This window comes from Canis lupus, chromosome 2 (assembly GCF_003254725.2).
Source record: "Canis lupus dingo isolate Sandy chromosome 2, ASM325472v2, whole genome shotgun sequence".
Lineage (NCBI taxonomy): Eukaryota > Metazoa > Chordata > Mammalia > Carnivora > Canidae > Canis > Canis lupus.
The window spans coordinates 47,534,992-47,547,312 of NC_064244.1; the positions used below are offsets into that span (position 1 = coordinate 47,534,992).

General features: G+C 36.6%; 1 protein-coding gene across 2 annotated transcripts in view; it reads left to right on the top strand.

Moving 5' to 3' along the window:
• IPO11 (importin 11) overlaps positions 1-12,321 on the top strand; it is a 200,795-nt gene that overhangs the window by 186,913 nt on the left and 1,561 nt on the right. The gene's annotated exons all lie outside the window — the stretch shown is intronic.

The window sequence follows — 12,321 nt, forward strand, 5'->3', positions numbered from 1 at the left end:
TTTCTGATATTTCCCACACATTTCTTCTCCCTTCCCTTATATTCCCTTTCACTATTATTTATATTCCCCAAATGAATGAGAACATATAATGTTTGTCCTTCTCCAATTGACTTACTTCACTCAGCATAATACCCTCCAGTTCCATCCACGTTGAATGTGCAATGGAATATTAACTCAGCTACAAAAAAGAATGAGATCTTTCCATTTGCAACAGCATGGATGGACCTTGGGGTATAATGTTAAGTAAAGTAACCATATGATTTTACTCATCTGTGGATTCTAAAAAACTAAATAGATGATAAACCAAAAGCAGAAACAGACCCATAAACAGGACAAACTGATGGTTGCTACACGGAAGAGGTTGGGGGAATGGGAAAATTAGGTGAAGGGGAAGGGGATATACAGGCTGCCTGGTATGGAATGAAAGTCATGGGGATGAAAGGTAAGCATGGGGAAAATATTCAGGGATACTGAAGTAGTATTATATGGTGGCAGACCGCAGCTATACTCATGAGCATAGCATAACATAGAGAGTTGGCAAATCACTTTGTTGTACACTTGAAACTAATGTAACATGTGTCAGTGATACTTCAATATATTGTCACCACAGGGGTGACCTGGTCAGATTTGTGCTCTAGGAAAAATGACTGTATGGTCTCATCTTCTGCTATTCTTCTGCTAACCTTTTCTTCTGCTATGACCGCATACATGACAATGGACCTTAAATCTCCAGATACCATTTGAATATGAATTTTGTATAAATCCCCAATTCCAGAAATATTATGTTCACATTTTCATAGTCACATCAACATTTCATGGGTAGAAGAGATGCTGTTTGCCAACAGCTGTTACTTCTCTTTCCTTCAAACTAAAGTTACCTGTGTAGATGATTGAATCATAATTCCTTAGCATACTTTATGGATAAATTATGTAATATTCTCTTAGGAAAATGGCAGTTTTATAATAGGATTCATTATTTTACTATAGGCTTTCTCCTTTGTTTCCTTGTACACTTCTGCAAACTTTAGAATTGTTAACCATGAAGCTTCTCTGTTGGTCTTTACCTTTCATCATCCCTGAGAGGCTGTCATCTGTGTGGTCCAATTCCGCAAAACTTTTTTTTTTTTTTTTCAAATTTTTATTTAAATTCTAGTTAGTTAACATATAGTGTAATACTTGTTTCAGGAGTAGAATTTAGTGACTCAAATATAACACCAGTGGTCAACACAAGTGCCCTACTTAATAGCCACCCATCTAGCCCATCTCCACCTACCTCCCCTCCAGCAACCCTCAGTTAGTATCCTAGAGTTTAGCATCTCTTGTGGTTTGCCTCCCTCTCAATGTTCATCTTACTTTATTTTTCCTTCCCTTCCCCTGTATTCATCTGTTTTCCTTCTTAAATTCCACATATGAGTGAAATCATAGTGTTTGTCTTTCCCTGACTTACTTCCTAAGCATAATATACTCTAGCTCTATTCACATTGTTGCAAGTGGCAAGATTTCATTCATTTTAGTGGCTGAGTGATAGCCCATTGTGTGTGTGTGTGTGTGTGTGTGTGTATATATATATTACATCTTCTTTATCCATTCATCAGTTGATGGACATTTGGGATTTTTCCATAATTTATCTGTTGTTGATAATCCTGCTATAAATATCAGAGTGCACATGTCCCTTTGAATCAGTGTTTTTGTATCCTTTAGGTAAATACAAATACCTAGTAGTGCAATTACTAGGTCATAGGATAGTTCTATTTTTAACTTTTTGAGAAATCTCCATACTAAAAAAACAAAAAGAGAAAGAGAAATCTCCATACTGTTTTCCAGAGCAGTGGTACCAGCTTGCATTCTCACCAACAGTGTAAGAGGGTTCCCTTTTCTCCACATCCTTGCCAACATCTGTTGTTTCCTGGGTTGTTAATTATAGCCATTCTGACCCATGTGAGGTTGTATCATCGTGGTTTTGATTTGTAGTTCCCTGATGATGAGTGATTGTGAGCATCTTTTCATGTTTCTGTTAGCCATCTATGTCTTCTTTGGAAAAACGTCTCTTCGTGTCTTCTGCCCATTTCTTAACTGGATTATTTGCTTTTTGGGTGTTTTATTTATTTATTTATTTATTTATTTATTTATTTATTTATTTTTTTTTTTTTTTTTTTTTAAATGATAGTCACAGAGAGAGAGAGAGGCAGAGACACAGGCAGAGGGAGAAGCAGGCTCCATGCACCGGGAGCCTGATGTGGGATTCGATCCCGGGTCTCCAGGATCGCGCCCTGGGCCAAAGGCAGGCGCCAAACCGCTGCGCCACCCAGGGATCCCGCTTTTTGGGTGTTGAGTTTGATAAGCTCTTTATACTTTTTAGGTACTAACCCTTTATCAGATACGTCATTTGCAAATATCTTCTCCCATTCTACAAGTAGCGTTTTAGTTTTGTTGATTGTTTCCTTCCCCATGCAGAAGTGTTTTATCTTGATGCAGTCCCATAATTTTTTTTTTTAATTGAACAGCTATAGATGCATGTTATAAATGGTTGTTGGGGAGTTTTTGTTTTATTTTTGTTTCGTTTTGAGAGAGATTGCATGCACACAGGATCAGAGACTGGGAGTGAGAACAGGTACAGAGGGAAAGGAGAGAGAGAATCCCAAGGAGGCTCCATGCCCATGTGAGCTCTGAGGCAGGGCTCAGTCTCATGACCCTGAGATCATGACCTGAACCAAAATCAAGAGTTGCTCGCTCAACCGAGTCACCCAGGTGCCCCTACATTATCTAGTTTAAATCATGCATGAGATCATGTCAAGTACTTCAGCAAATTTAGGTTAAGGAGCCATAGAACAGTATTTCCCTTCCCAGAAATAGTAAGTTAATGCAGGTCTTAAAATAACTGCAGTTTCTTCAATGATTTTGCTGTATCAGCAGATGGTCACAATAGAAAGTTTTTGTTCCCCTATTCATCCTCATCATATTGTCATTTTAATAAATTATTGATAATTTACAGTTTGATGAAATGATAATCCCAGCTTTTGAAATAGATTGAGAGCACTGACTCACTAAATTTTCTTGCTTTTGTAAGTTCCCTTCAGCATTTCCTATTTATAGCACTTTTTAACCTTTCATCTGATAGCTTAACCTTATAAAGCTTTTTATCAAAAACCTTGAGATTCTCATAAAATGTGCTTGGTGATCTTCTTGGAACTATAGAGGCAGTTGGAGCAGTAAGAAGCAGTAGGAAGATGTAACGGAGCAGGTGTTTCCTATAATAGGGCAGCTTACACTTGTGATATTCATTTCTCTATCCCAGAAATAAGTGATACTCAGAAAACTTAATCCAAAGATGACATTTAAATTGTGAATAGAAATTTCATCTCACAGCGCATGTCTGCCTTCAGCTCAGGGCATGATCCCGGAGTTCTGTGATTGAGTCCTGCATCGGGCTCCCTGAAGCAAGCCTGCTTCTCCCTCTGCCTATGTCTCTGCCTCTCTCTATGTCTCTCATGAATAAATAAATAAAACCTTAAAAAAAAATCTCATCTCATTTTTCCTGTTTGTCTTTATCCTTTTTCCATTTTCTGTATCACTTGGAAACTACATATAATTGGATCAATGTATTATAGCACATGTTTGGTTTTATAGTATATTCTCTCACAGAATGGACAAAACATGAGAATTGATATTTCTGGAAAGGAAGTAGTAGAATCAAAGGCACTATTGAGCAGTAACATGTTTAGATCTTTCTAGTAGGCTGTTGCTTCCTAATTTAGGAACACTGGTTGCATACCCCTGAATATTTTGTTATACTTTATTATGTATGTTATGTAGTCATTTGGCTTTGATAACAACATGAATGAAAGGGGAACATCTTTCAATTGTTAATTTAGTGATGTATTAGAATTGATTTTTTTAGTATCAGAGATAACTCTGTATTTGATCATCCTTAATTTACTACTGTAATTTATAGGATTCTAAAAATGCAACTATGATCACAACGTTGTTATTGCTGCAAAATTTATCATATTCCCCTTTGACATTACCATTTTGTGATCTCTTATCATCCCTATGGCCTTTTAAGTAAACTGATACTAAGAAAGCTTATGGTGATCTTGGGATCTTACATGTTTAGTTGAACCTGAGATGGTCTCCTACAGGGTATGTGGTGACAGAACTGAACCAGTATATCAGTAAATTTAATTTAGTGCCTGTAAATAAAAATTCTATCCTATAAATAGAACATACATTTTTTAAATGTTCATGAAATGTGTGTAAAAACTGAGCATATTCTAGGCTCTCAAAGGAAACCAAATTTCTCAGAGTAGAAATAGTACAGATCATATTTTCTTTTCTTTTTTTTTTTGTTTTGTTTTTTTTAAAGATTTTATTTATTCATGAGAGACACAGAAAGAGAGAGAGAGAGAGAGGCAGAGACAAAGGCAGAGGAAGAGGCAGGCTCCATGCAGGGGGCCTGACATGGGACTCGATCCTGGGTCTCCAGGATAAGGCCCTGGGCTGAAGGCGGCGCTAAACTGCTGAGCCACCTGGGCTGCTCCAGATCATATTTTCTGACTACAGTGACGTAAAACCAGAAATTAAAAGTTGAGAAAAATTGCAGGTCACAAAAAGTTTTTAAAACAGTATCTTAAAGAGGAAGCCTGCAATTTTGAACAGGTAACATAGCACAGTAAGATTATTACACTTAAAAACATCTGGATACAACTAAATTATTCATAGCCTTAAGTAATTTTATTATCAAACAAGAAAAAATGAAAATTAATTAACTCAGAGCTCATTTCAGGGACAGCGGGGTGGCTCAGTTGGTTAAATGTCTGCCTTTGGCTCAGGTCATGATCCCAGGGTCCTGGGATCAAGTTCTGCATCAGGCTCCCTGCCTTAGTGAGGTTTCTTATTTGGTCATTTTGTAAGTGATTTTTATTGGCAAGTACTATCAATGGGAAAAAAAAAACAATTTAATGCGTTTAATTTTATAATGATATCCTTCTAACAGCAACTTGTCTTCCTTCTTTCCTCTCCCTTTTTTCCCTTTTCTCCCCATTTTTCCTTCATTCCTGTTTTCTTCTTTTTGTACTATCAAGTTTTAAGAAAAGATTGAACCCAGAAAACTATGACAACTTTCAGGAAGAGAGGGATCCCTGGGTGGCGCAGCGGTTTGGCGCCTGCCTTTGGCCCAGGGCACGATCCTGGAGACCCAGGATCGAGTCCCACGTTGGGCTCCCAGTGCATGGAGCCTGCTTCTCCCTCTGCCTGTGTCTCTGCCCCCCCACTCTCTCTTTCTGTGTGTGACTGTCATAAATAAATAAAAAAAATTTTTAAAAATTAAAAAAAGGAAGAGAGTAAAACAGAAAACAGCTAGTAATAAGTTTTTTAATTTATGAAAATAGGTGAAAAACAGTAAGTGATTATTAGCAAATTTAATCCAACATTAAATTCACTATTCCTGGTAAAATTTGTTAATGAGATAGGAATAGAATAATAAGACTTTAACATGATTTTGTAAATAGCTGTTTGAATCTAAACACAAACATACCTCTGTTGAGAATGACCTAAATGCAAGAGAATGCATCTTCTAGAAAAGACCCTTGGAATCTCAACCTAAATGTTTTCTTTTTTTTTTTTTTTTCACTCAGGAAAAACAAAAAAGGAGAGGATTATAAGTGGATGTGTAATCCAGAATCATTTAGGGATGATCTAGAAAGTATTGAGGATGCTGCTGCCATCTTGGCTTCTGTCTAGTTGGAAAATTCAGAAAAAAAAGAATGAATAGGAGTAGTTTAAGAGTTAGGCTGGGTTATGACACCTTTTTTGCTCACATTCCATTGACTGGGAGATGTGGTCTATCTGTATATCCAGGAAGAAGAGTAAGAAATTTTGGTGATAGTCTGTCAGAATTTCTAGCCAACGTGATAAGAAAAGAGAGCAAGAGTGCATTTGAGTGAGCATGCGTATAAGAATTGGCAAAGAAGAGATAAGTCATTAGTCATTTAAATGAATGTTTAAGTCAGAAAAGTTCAGGAAAATCAAATCAAATGAGGAGGGTTTAACAAGGTAACCAGTTAAATGATAAACGTGTGTGTTGCTGATACTTACTAGCGATCACCAGTTAGAAAAAGCATGCAAAAATAAAGGTTCCTTACAGATTTGTATTTTATTTACCTTGCAATGTGGGGAATCCTTTGGAATTATAGTCAAAACTAGAATCAAAAAGGCATCAAACTTTTGATTGGTGAAGGCGGTCAAACAAACAAAAGACACTTATACTGCCTGATTTGCATACAGTGAAGCAAAAAGGCCTCAAAAATGTCTCATTGAAACCAAAGGAGAAAGGAAGCCCTGAAGAGTTTGTAGAAATAGGTGGTTGTATATAGGAATTAAGTTTATAGGGCTTAGAATTACTAGTTTAAGAGTTTTTATTTTGAATTATCATGTGTTTTATTGAATCTACTACCCATACATATTTAATTTTATTTCTTAATGTTTTGTTTATTCATGAGAGACACAGAGAGAGAGGCAGAGACACAGGCAGAGGGAGAAGCAGGCTCCCTGCGGGGAGCCCAATGTGGGACTTGATCCCTGGACTCTGGGATCACGCCTGGAGCCAAAGGCAGACGCTCAACCACTGAGCCACCCAGGCATCCCAGAAAAGGGCATTTTAAACCAAAGATCAAGCTAAGGAAGTTTTGAAGACCACATGGTTAAATACATTGTTGTAGGCAAATTGTCTTTTAAGGTTTTGGTTTGTTGCCTAGTGTGTTATACATAATCTACCAGGCCTCGTGGAACGTGTGTCACTATTCTTAAAAAAAAATATTCTATGTTTTTCTAAGGAAACCTTTCCTCTTTGGCAAAATTCCAACAAAAATGACTTTACAGAAATTAATTCCTGAAAAATTATCGTGGGTATATGGAGGCTTATAAAGTGGACAGTGATACGATATGTAACCTAAGAAAAATAAAGGATTCAGCTTTATGAATTCCTGCTGGGTGGAATTGCTGAATGATGCAGTGAAATATTTTTTAGTTTTAAGGACTCAAAATCTCAAAAAACAAGAAATGTACATCCTGGTAAGTGGCACCATAGGAGCTAAAATCTTATACCAACTTTAAAGACTAACCACCTTGTGGGTCGAAGCAAATGTCAGAAGACTATAATTACCAACAGAGGAACCTGGTCAACAGTTTAACTAGAACCATTCTTTCTTCAAGTAATAATTTCAAAGTCAAGGGTTACCACACTACTTATTAAAATCCAGTGTATGGACTTTTGAAGTGAGTTGGGTTATTAGCTCTTAATTTATTTGGCATTGCCCTGGAGTCAGGATTTCTGGGTAATTATCTTCTAATAACAGAAACCTATTATAAGGTTTCTAATTTTGTCTTAACCATTTTAGTGAAAGTATTTCTTAAATGATCATCTACTTCCTTGGAGGATGAGAGTAGGGGTTAGGCATATGGAAGTAATGGAAAGAGAACAAAACCAGGAATTTGAAGTCTATGTTCTGGTTGTACTGACGTCATTAACTTGAGAAAAAAAATCTACCTTGAATGTCACTCAAAGCCTAGGAACCTCATTTTTTTTTTTCTCATTTCAAAAATGAACTTACCAGGCTTGCTGCTTAGTGTTCTGAAACTGAACACTTGCATAAGTTGAATGAAGTGTCTAGTGCTGGTTGTCACCACACCAAATGACCTCAGAGGGATGCACTTATTTAGCTTCTTTAAATAACTTACAAATTTGATTTATTGTCTCCCCTGCCAATTTTCCTTTTGTTGCCATATCTGTGAAACCTTTGCTAAGGCCAATGGCACGAAGCTTTTCCCCTTTTTTCTTCTTAGGAACCTTATGTTTAAGTCTCACTCATTTTGAATTGGTTTTTGTATGTGGTGAAGATAGGGATTTCCTTATTTTTCATTTGGATATCCAATTTTCTCAATCCTTTGGTCATTGTTTACTTTTGGTACCCTTGTGAAGTTCACTTGACTACGTAGTATTGTGGACTTTCTTTCCTATCAGTTACTCTGTATATCCTCCATAGTACCTGAAATCTTAGAGCAATTAGGTGAGAAAAAGAAATGAAAAGTGTGCAAATTGCAAAGGTAGAAGTAAAATTGTCCCTTTTTGCAGATGACATGATCTCATATATAGAAAACACTAAACACCTATTTTTTAAAACTCCTGGAGCTAATAAATTCAGTAGAGTTTCAGGATACAAAGTCAATATACAAAAATCAGTTGTATTTTATGTACTAAATGAACAATCTAAAAAAAATATTAAGAAAACAAATTCCACTTATGATAACATCAAGAAGAATAAAAGACTTCAGCATAAATTTAAGGAAGTGAAAGACTTGCACACTGAAAACTATAAAGCATTGATGAAAGAAATTAAAGAGAACACAAGCAAATAGATGTTTGTATTTATGGGTTGGAAGACTTAATATTAAGATGTCCATACTACCCAAGGCAGTCTTCAGATTCAGTGCAATCCTTCTCGAAATTCCAGTGGTGTTTCTTAGAAAAATAGATAAACACAATGCTAAAATTCATAGGAACCGTGAAAGATTTTGATTCGCCAAAACAATCTTGAAAAAGAACAGAGCTTGGGATGCATCACACTTTCTGATTTCAAAATCTATCCCAAAGCCATAGTAATTAAAACAGTATGGTACTGGCATAAAGATGGACACCCTTTCTATTTTGGAATGGTTTTGGGTTTACAGGAAAGTAGCAGAGACAGTACACAGCTCTCCTCATGTGCCAGTTTTCCCTCATGTCAGCATCTTATGTCACCAGGGCACATTTGTCAAAATTCAGAAACCAGCACTGGTGTATTACTGTTAACTAAGCTGCAGGCTTTCTTCAGCTATCACCACTTTTTCACTAATGCCCTTAGTTGTAGGATGCAATCCAGAGTAGCACACTTAGCATCTAGTCTGGGTCCATTTTCAATAGTTTTCTGTCCCTTCCCATTATTCCTAATATTTCTTGTTGTTAATGGAGTCTCAATACTACTGGCTTTGTTTTTTCTGTCCAAGGTTTTTTTTTTTTTTTTTTTTTTAACTCTTCTCATTTGTGCATCTGAGCAAACCTGCACCTGAGCAAAGATAATCACACTTATTAGAAATGTGTGGAAAAGAAGAATAAACAGTTTCTGATTTTATAAGATTCTCTGGTGATTGATTTGTTTCAATTTGGGCCTGTAGGTACCAAACTGTTTTAGTCCTTTGCCTTCAGGAAATTAATTCCCTCATTCCTAGTGTTTTCTTGGTATTTGGGGTTGCCAGATTCCTGAGCCCTCTGGTTTGTGATGTGTTGATGTCCATGTCCCCCACTGAGAACATTCTGAAAACTAGCGTTACAACCAGAATATTGGCATTAATAAGAATCAAGATACAGAACGTTTCCATCACCACAAAGACCCCTTAGGTTGCTCTATTATAATTAAACCCACTTCCCTCCTGCCTCTGACACCTACTTTTGGTTATGAGTGATTTTTTAAAATTGAAACCTGTATATTTTTTTGGTATGATTAGATTCTGAATCTTATCAAACCTTCTGTTTTTAGCCACCTTCTTTTGACACTGCTCTGGCAGACATGGGTGTGCCACTTTGTTACTGCCGAGAGTGTGCAAAAGGCCAGGCTCCCCAAGCATCTCCACAGACTCGACTGGGGAATGGGTGGGTCACATCCTCTTAACAGCATGAGTGGTGGTGGGACCACAGTTCATTTAGTCTTGGTGTTTGGCCGAATGACATAGTCCAATTACTATCTCAGAGTTTTGTCTTGCCCATGTGGTGGTACCTTTACTGGGCCTTTGGGTAGAGAGTGGACTCTGTGTTGGAGTTTTTCCATCTGTGCTTGTTAGCACATCCAGGTTGCTGGCTTCTTCAGCCCCAAATTCATGATATCTAGGCGAGAAGAAAGCCAAGGTGCTCAGTATTGTGGGTTTCCTTCACTACTGGGTCCCTATGCTCTCTGCCTTCTCTTCACCTTTTAGAGTTTCCTGTGTATTTTATATATATGTATATATATGTGTGTATATATATATAAAACATATATATATGTTATGATATATATGCTATATATGTTTATATATATATGTTATATATATATAATGTTTTAGTTGTACTTAGCTGGAAGAATGAGTAAAATATTTTATTCTGTTATTTTGTAATTAGAAGTTGGCATCACATCTATCTTTGCAGTATAGTTTTCCCAACAGCAGAATTAAATCTAATTATAATTTGCTTACTACATTATAAGACTAATTATTTTCTCAGGAGTGTACCACCTGGTGACATGTAAGCATTCTGCATTTTTTCACATAAAATCAGATAATTGGGTTTATTATGTAATGTGGGCATTATTGCTCTAAAAATGATAGTTTTGAAAATACTGTTAGCGATTTCAGTGTCTTTTCATTCTAGCAATGGCACTTGCTAGAACATTCAGAAAAATTATATCTGGAGTTTTAGTTGATGGGCAGCATGGATTTTTCTCTAGAAAATCATTTAGCTAATCTATTTCATGTATTTCCTCAAAAGAAAGTATTAATACCTATGATCAATGAATATCTTATCACAAGCCAAAATAGACATTTATTTGCTGATGTGATATTTTCAGCTAAGAAAAACTTTTTTTTTTTAAAGATGTGCATTTGAAGATTCTTTGTTTTTTTTTCTTCCTTCTGCTTTCCACAGCTTTCCTTCCAGAAGAGACTAATGCTTTTGTAATCTTGCATGACTGACCAGTATACTTTAAAAAATATATTATACCGATAGTGTATGCCGTATGTGGTAGGGCTGTAGTATGGTGATACTTTTCCTCCTTATTAACCTGTTGAAAATTAAAAGGTGGATATTTGATAAGTTAACTGTTTGCAGTTTTTGTAGCAAATTGAAACAGCATTTAAACCACTCTTCTGAGCTTATTTCAGTAGTTGGAGTTACTTGTTCAAACACCAATTTCAAGGTCAGTTCTGTTTCCCTCATATTGTGCAGATGGTTTTAGTTACAGTAATTCATGATATTTCAACAAAGTACACATGCCCTTTAGCAAGAGATCTGTTTCATTGTAACTAAAATAATACCAAACATTACTGCATTTTGCCTAAGAGAGCAAATATTTTTAAAAGTTTATCTTCGGTTTTTGTGGTTTGTACAGTGGTGTCTTCAGGCTTGTGAAGGCAGGGCTTTGTGTTCACAGTTGTTCTTGGCGTCCGCCCTCCCGTCCACCTTCAGTGACGGTTTATCATGTAGCTGAGTTGGTCCCCTGAGGGGTTTAATTTCAAGTTCATGCCACCTTTGTCTCTGCCTCTCAAGTGCATTTTCCATTTGTGATCATTATTTTTAAATGTCTTTATATTCTCAAACAGATGGGATCCAACCAGTTCATCTACCTAAATTAAAATAACGTCAGTAAGGAAAGAGAAGAATTTCTATGCTGCTGTACTGGGCACACACACAAACTCATGTTCTTTACTTAAGCCTTACAGATGTTCACCTTTACTGATAATGAGAGAAATGTGCAACTTGAAGTAGGGTGTGTTAGTTTTCACCTCTTAAATTGTAAAGAATTTCATTAATGCTAATACCCATGTTAGAAACAGGCCACCATCTAAAACCTCTCATACCTTTTAAATTTGTACAAGAGAAAACAGTTTGATAATATGTATCAGGAGTCACAAAATTATCTGTGTCCTTTAGTAATTCTTCTAAAGTAGAGATGGGTGTAAGGAAATAATCTGAGATGTAGAGAAGGGCACTTGTGAGAGATTATTCGGCAATATTAGAATTGCATTTATACCATGATTATTTATTTCATCATGCCTATAACGAAAAGTCACGGCATAGATCTGGAATTCTTAAAATGTGTTGGAGCAGAATTTTGTAGAATTTTTGTGTTGGAGTAGAATTGTTGTGCAAGTTTAAAGAGCAGCACTAGGGGGGTCCCTGGGTGGCTCAGCGGTTCAGCACCTGTCTTTGGCCCAGGGCGTGACCCTGGGGTCCTGGGATCGAGTCCCGCGTTGGGCTCTCAGCATGGAGCCTGCTTCTCCCTCTTCCTGTGTCTTTGCCCCCTCTCCCCGTGTGTGTGTGTGTGTGTCTATCATGAATAAATAAATAAATCTTAAAAAAAAATAAAGAGCAGCACTACTTGTGTATCTCTGTGTGTGCCACATGCACAGAAAAGACAAAGGAGGCTGAAGTGTTTTCTGTTGCAGGATTAGGAAGTGGAATATTGGGTTCCTTTTAATTTTTTTTCTTTTGGTTTCCACATATCCCAGTGGGATAGGAGAAGGACATATTTGTCTTGTTTT